Source organism: Mercurialis annua, linkage group LG2, assembly GCF_937616625.2.
Source record: "Mercurialis annua linkage group LG2, ddMerAnnu1.2, whole genome shotgun sequence".
Lineage (NCBI taxonomy): Eukaryota > Viridiplantae > Streptophyta > Magnoliopsida > Malpighiales > Euphorbiaceae > Mercurialis > Mercurialis annua.
Window position 1 is genome coordinate 37,535,538 of NC_065571.1, and position 8,075 is coordinate 37,543,612.

The window sequence follows — 8,075 nt, forward strand, 5'->3', positions numbered from 1 at the left end:
TTTTTGCAATTTTAACACCGATCAATTTTTCTTCAAACAAATAGAGAAAAATGCTGATGTGGACGCCGGAATAGTGGTTATTCCGGTGTACACATCATCATTTTTTTCACAAAAAATTGATCGGTGCTAAAATTGCCAAAAATCAAAAGTTTGTGTATTAATTTGCCAAAATTGAAAGTTTATGTTAAATTTGCAAAACACGCTAAAGTTTGTGATTTTTTACGCAATTAAGCCAATTTAATTTAACAATTCCTTGATTGAATTATCCAAACTCAATCTATGTGATACCCTCTATCTATATCCATTAATTTCGATTATTAATAATCGAGTTTTGAGGTCCAAATACAGCTCAAAATGTGGTCTCGTGGGCAAATTAGAAAATGCATCCTTTAGTTCTTTTGGCTGTTGTCAACTTCGATTTATTTTCTCCCAACGATTTCTCTAACGTTTATATTTAATATTCACTTATACTCTTTTTATAGAGTATAAGGTTGATTCTTCACTTTATCTCGAAGTTCATTTTTCTTTTACCTTCCTTCAACGAGGTTTTGCATCCTTAAAAACTTTTGTACCCAAAAATCGTCTTTTGGTAACATCGTTACCTACCTTCCAATTGTCTATTCATGTATACTTTTTGATAATCTTTGTTTCCTTTTCGCATCACATAACTTTGAATTTTTTATCGAAATCTAACGTCATCTTTCTTGTTGTTTTCCGTCTTACTCGTATCCAATTATGTACATATTTATAAATGACATTCTTATCGATGTCCTATGGTATATAGGAATACCTTTCCATTTATACCAATCGTTCTCTTCATGACCTCTTGGTGTTGAATTTTATGAAGTCAAATGCCTGCTAGGCATTACTTACTTTATGTCGTGTCCTCCTTCACCTTCCGAATCTTTGACGTCAACTACTTATATTAGACTGGTGACGTCTTCACCATCGTTTAATAGAATTTGTTTCCTCCTTTTAATGTATTTCTCGATCCTCGTATACACCTCATTCTAGTGTTTTTGATCTTATCTTTTGATCTAAGGTCGACAAATTATCCTTTTAATTTTGTCGATGTGAAATACTCTCGGTTAAGTGTAAATCCTTATATCAAACTCTTACTGATACTCGACTTATCAACAAGGTTAACTTTATACTTATATTATATCCACCCACCTAATTCTTTTTATTAACAACATTACCGAATCCAATTTTCTCTTATGTCTTCACTTTAATCCTCATGTAATGCATCTTTCTGATAGCCTATCGTCCCACATTTTACTCCCTTTCTTCATTTACTCTAATTGAGTCTTAAGCGTTAAACGTGTGTTATCCAATTCTTCTCAATACCACTCATATTCCACATTCTTTTCCGGTCTTTACGTTTTATTCTTTTTTTTTGTATGCTTCTTACTTTCACTCCGTCTTACCCTTGTGTATGTACAATCGTAGGTGTCTCATCGACACCTCTTAATATTCATCTCAATCGATTTGATAACGTTTTATTATTATTTAAGCTCAATTCTTTTATTGGGATGCATTTTATCACATACGTTCATATTTTTATTACTGTGTCGCAGGGCTTTACATCGGAGTTCTCTTACAAAACAAAACAAAATTTCCAATCATCTTTGATTGGTTTGGCCGGCCATTTCAAACTTTTCATTTGATTTCAAATCACTTTGAAAACTCTAGTACAATTGTGGCTCAGAGTGATGACATCTCTCATCACTAAAGAGTTGCTCGATAAAATCACATTTTCTTTCATCGTTGTACAAATATGATGCATGACCTATATTTTGAAAAACTATTTTTATTTTTTGTACAAAAATTGTATGCATTGCTAACGTGATTATGATTGGCCATATGCAATGTCTGAGCACAATTGCACCGTTAAAAACATAAGATTTTCACATCTTTTGCAAAACCGTAAGTCCCTCCAGATTACACACTCTGCGACATTATTGGCTTTTATTATTTTTTTATTGGAGTTTATTATTATTTTGATATTGAAAGTTTTGTCGTCTGCGAACACTTGCCTAAGTGTTTCGCAGCCAAAACTATTCCTCTCCAACACTTCAAATCAAACATCCCGCTCGATACCTTCTAATGTCCATCTATCTTTATGATCCACCTTCTCGACCACATACTTGTATCTCGTAGCCCTTAGGCATACATATCGATTCTTCACAACAATCTTTATTCACTAATCGCTTACCATCCTTTGTGATAGATAAAACGTAATATTAGGAATTACGTTTGACGATATATGTATTTTATGTGTTTTATGTATTTTTCGTTCAGTTGTTATACTATAAATTATGCATAGGATAATTCCTAATAAACATAGTTTATCATAATCTATTTCTATAGGCAATGCCTACACGATATACTATTTATTATATGCACACCATATCGATCAAACACAATTACGATCAATCATATAGCAAAACAAAGCAATTAACCATATGAAATATGCAACACACAACTTATACTATTCACGTGAACACGTGAATCAAATCAATCGCATATTAAAGTAAAACGAAACAAACATTTCAATCAAACACATATAGTCAATAAGGCTCGACTCTATACGCTGCAGTAGTTCCTAGGTACTTAAGGTCAAACAGACACTTTTCATAGACTGGCAGTGGTAACTGGACCAACTGCTCTGATACCAACTTTGTCACGACCCAAAGTCGAGGGCCGCGACCGGCGCTAGGGAATGGGAATTGTAGTTCCGAATCCCGTAGCAAGCCTGAAATTCACTATAAATTTTTCGCACAAAAATTGTTATAACACGGAAGCATTTAATTATGAAAACATTAATAGTTATTTTGTAAACACTGGTTACGTAAATCTAACATCGTTATAAACATTTTTCAAAACTATAATATTGTCCTAGGTCATGACTGGTCACACAATGTACTACTGCAGCGGTCACGGAAGCCGGTCTGTACATGGCAAGACAGACTCCCGGAAAAATGATGGACTTCTAGTCACTCCAAGTCTAGGTACCTGAAATGTTTAAAAACCACGGGGTCAGCTTAAGCTGAGTGAGATATACCTTACTAACGGTATTACCACAAAAATAACATCGTAATTGAAATTCATTTATTTAAACAAATATAATATTATCACATTACAAACAAAGATTTGATCCGATAGAAACCTTAATCTTAAACTCCTAACCTTTCCTAACATGTATCGTATTCATATCAAATCAATTTGATCCAAGTGGTACGGTCCCGAGATAGTTCAACCGAGTTACTCGTTACCACGTGGCATAGTCCCGAGATAGTTCAACCGAGTTACATCATGCCACTGCTTAATCCCAAGGTGTGAGTCCCGAGATAGTTCAACCGAGTTACTCACCAGATACGGGTCCCGAGATAGTTCGACCGAGTTACCTCGTATCTGCCAAAATTATAATCCTTCTTTCCGATACCCAAACATATTCCATTTCATAATCATAAATATGATCAACATTTAATGAGCTCATATCAAACATTTCTATTTACACGTATTTAGACTCTTATAGACACCGGTGATCACACGGCCTATTGACGCCCAATAGGTAGCTTGTTTCTTCGGATCACACATCATTTTCAAGCATAGAACAAACAACAACAAAACACTACACAATTTGATCCAACACCAAACATGTAATTCATTCTCAAGTATATAATAAATCAATTCACAATTTAACTATCAAACATAAACTATTAGTATACATATGTATATACTCATCTATGTATATATAATAATTCATACTCCGTGTATCTCACGGTAGAATAACCATTTAGTTCATACAATCTCAAATCACAACAATTATTATATAATGCGATGTATTTTTATAATTTATAAATAAAATATTTTATAATATACTAATAGCGTAATAATACGCGAGAGTAAAGTATACTCACTCCTTGCTTTCCAATCCAAATCATTTACATGCATTAGTCTTGGCCGAATACTCCTAGGCCAAAACCGTCGATCCCGTCGCCTCTCGGTTTGTCTGTCACAAACGAGGTTCAAAAAAATGCATTTAAATTAAATTGGCATTATAAAATCAAAACTACTAAATTAATATCTTAAGTTAAGTTCCCTTAACTTCAACCTATCTATAACGCTCAATTTATCCCTTAGAATCCTCTCAAACGTCCAAATTCACTTCGTCGCGTTTTTACGTCAATTTCGCCTTTTCGTTTTTAAATCTCAAAATGCTTAACCTTAATATATTTTTCCTTAGCATTTTGAGTTTAAAACAGCAAATACAATCCTTAGTGTCCTTACTTTAGGTTCACCCCTTTGACCTTAGTCGAAACGCACTTAATTCGCTAAACGTTTTCTATTGATTCTTGCTCGGTTCAAACACGATACAAAAACAACCTTTGAAATTCGTTTAGCACCACTATTACCCTAAGTCATTAACCTTATTATCAACTTAGTACAGCCCTATTACACCTTCTATAACCATTTTATTTATTTATTTTGATATCACTCTTTTAACATAAGTTTCGTCATTTACGTTCTACGTTTAAAATGTCAATTTTATGGTTATTCTTTCAACGTTTTAATCGATTTAAATCAGCCTATAACTCAATATAATTACCTATGTATTCATTTTAATCATGTCATAATCTTAAACCAACTTCAATTACAATTCACTAACATTTTACTCCAAAAACTGTTTTTAAAGTCTAGTTCGATTCCTAGTTTCGTAACTCCGTTAACTATCGAAACAATTACGCATTCGAACACGAGGGTGGCATCAGCCCCTCCCCCTCAACTCAGCCCTCCCCTGTTTTGACAAGGGAGGGGCCGACCAACGCCCTGGTGCGTCGCACCAAGGCTGCTGCTCACGGCAGCAACTCACCGTGCTTCGGCACGGTGAGAAATCCGGCCACCATGGCTGGAAAACAGCCACCAAATACCCTTTAATCTCACCAAATCATCAACCCAAACACAACTCTCACAACCTCACTCAACCACCCTTAATTTTAGTTTAAACTTAACCAAAATCATGCCAAAACTATTAATTCTAAGCTTATAACATCACTTTCAACAATTATCACCAAAACAGAAAATTACAGCAGCAACCCTAACCTTAAGATGAGATTTATACCTTGATTTATTGGGCTCAATCAGTAGGTATGGTTCTCCTCTTTCCGTTGCCGCAAGAATCGACCAAAACCGAGCTAAAACGAATAAGTTATGGTGAATTGAAGTTTGGTTTTCATATGGAGTTGAGAAGATGAAGATGGTGAGGGTTTGAGCTGAGAATTGGGGTGTATATTCTGATCTTAATCATTTAATTGACTATATATATTTATGGCAAAAATGCACTTCAACCCTTAATGAAGCCACCTCCTCAACATTTAGTCCTAAGCTTTTCTTTTGCTCAATTTAGTCCAAAAATCACTCAATCGTTAAATCTCGATAAATTTCGTATTATTTATGTCCAAATAAATAATACTCTTCCGCCAACTCACTATTTAGACTCCGCTAATCGATTTTGCCAAATTTTGGCTAAAACGCTCAATTTTCCAATTTGAGCGAAAACGACGATTTCCGTCACTTTTTCATCCTTATTTTTCTTTTATGAATATTGATATCCAAATTATCAATATTATTTTCTTAATTTCTGATTCCCGTCAATAATTTATTTATTTAATATTTTTCGGACTATAAAATTCCATTTTCTAATTTTTCGGGGACTTAATCTTACTTTTAATTCCAACTTTTTCTTCGTCCCGTTTAATTAATTTAGGCATTACAAATATTGAAATTCCTTCTTTAAATTTCAACATCGACCTATCCTCGTTCTTAATTACTTAATTCCTTCGCTAACTCCTTTTTCTAGTCGCTCTGACTATTAATTTAAATTGTGTTGCTCACTTCGGCAACGTCAAACGTACGGGGTATTACAGATATATAATTTATTTTATATTAATTTTCGAAGTTATTTCCTTAAATCCCCCAAATACACTTAATAAAAATTATTCTAAATTTCCGATGTAATTAAATTAAATTCTCCTTAATTTAATTTATCGAAAATCTCGACACGTGGCACGACTTAATTATCTCATAATATTTTGGGGTATTATATTCACCCCCCCCCCCTTAAAATAAATTTGTCCTCGAATTTAAAACTTTAACCACGTACCTTGAGTGAACAAGTACATATATTTTTGTCTCATATCCTCCTCTGTCTCCACGTGCATTCCTATACGGACTGCCTTCTCCAAAGAACTTTCACCATCGGAATCCTCTTTATTCGCAATTGTCGTATCTGTGTGTCGACAATCTGCACCGGTTGTTCCTCATATGTTTATTCCTCGCTCACATCCACCACTTGCGGTTGAATTATTCGAGAGGGATCTGGTACATATTTCCGAAGCATGGAAATATGGAAGACAGGATGAACTTGCGACATCTCTAGTGGCAAGTTTAGTTTGTAGGAAACAGAGCCTATACGTTCTACGATCTGGTAGGGTCCGACGTATCTCGGAGCCAACTTGCCCTTCTTTCTGAAACGAATCACTCTTTTCATCGGTGATACTTTGAGAAATACGTAGTCTCCGATTTGAAATTCGATGTCTTTTTTCTTAGGACCTGCGTAACTCTTCTGTCGACTGAAAGCTATGTTTAAACGTTGCTTTATCAACGGTACTTTCTCGCACATAATCTGGATGATTTCTGCTCCAGTTAGTTTTCGTTCACCGACTTCATCCCAACAGATAGGGGATTGACACTTGCAACCGTATAATGCTTCGTATGGAGCCATCTCGATACTCGAGTGGTAGCTGTTGTTGTAAGCAAACTCGACTAAAGGTAGATACGTATCCCAACTACCTCCGAAGTCTAATATGCATAATCGAAGCATGTCTTCTAACGTTTGAATCGTTCGTTCAGAATGGCCATCCGTTTGAGGATGAAAAGGAGTGTTGAAGTTTAACCGTGTTCCTAACGCTTCTTGTAAACTTTTCCAAAAGTGAGAGGTGAACATGGAACCTCTGTCAGACACGAGTGACACGGGAACTCCATGTAGGCTCACGATCTTGTCGATGTATTCTTGAGCTAACTTCGCCGCATAATAAGTCGTCTCGATAGGTATGAAGTGCGCTGACTTCGTCAGACGATCCACGATTACCCAGATGGAGTCAAAACCTTTCTGCATTTTGGGTAATTTGACCACAAAATCCATCGTAATTTGCTCCAATTTCCACTCCGGGATGGGTAATGGCTGGAGAAATCCGTAGAGTCGCTGATGTTCTAGCTTGACTTGCTGACAAGTCGGGCATTTAACCATAAATTCCGCAGTGTCTTTCTTCATTCCGTTCCACTAGTACGTTCCCTTGATGTCATGATACATCTTCGTGGAACCTGGATGAACGCTATACATCGTTGCATGCGTCTCTTCCATAATCTTCTATCTCAAGTCGTCAATGTCTGCTACGCACATTCAATTGCCGTATTTCAGTATTCCGTTGACGATACTGAAATCTTGACTCTTTCCTTGCTGAACTTCCTCAATTAGATTCTTCAATTGAGGGTCGTCGGCCTGCAACTCTTTAATTCGATCTATCAACGTCGATCGTATCGTTAGCTGAGCCATTAAGTTTTCGAGAGATGAAATCTCGAACTTTACTTCTTGGCTAAACATCGTATGAATTTCTTTGATTAATGGTCTCCGCCACGTCATGGTAATATGCGTGAGACTTCCTGCCGACTTTCTGCTTAAGGCATCTGCCACTACGTTGGCCTTGCCTGGATGGTATTGTATCGTACAATCGTAATCTAACAGATCCATCCATCTCCTCTGTCTGAGGTTTAACTCTCGTTGATCGAAAATGTACTTCAAGCTTTTATGGTCTGTAAATATCTCGCATGTGGCGCCGTAAAAATAGTGTCTCCAGATCTTCAACGCAAAAATCACCGCTGCAAGTTCTAAATCACGCGTCAGATAGTTCATTCCGTGCTTCTTAAGCTGTCGCGAGGCGTACGCGATTATCTACCATGTTGCATTAGGACACATCCTAATCTAACTCTTGACGCGTCACAGTATACTGTGA

General features: G+C 36.1%; 1 long non-coding RNA gene across 1 annotated transcript; it reads right to left on the bottom strand.

The window, feature by feature from the left end:
* Positions 1 to 2,426: 2,426 nt before the first annotated feature.
* LOC126668954 (uncharacterized) lies at positions 2,427 to 5,617 on the bottom strand. The gene is made up of 3 exons (XR_007638399.2): positions 5,126 to 5,617; positions 3,924 to 4,015; positions 2,427 to 3,015 (listed from the first exon to the last, which is right to left on the bottom strand). It is a non-coding gene; the product is annotated as an uncharacterized LOC126668954 (long non-coding RNA).
* Positions 5,618 to 8,075: the final 2,458 nt, after the last annotated feature.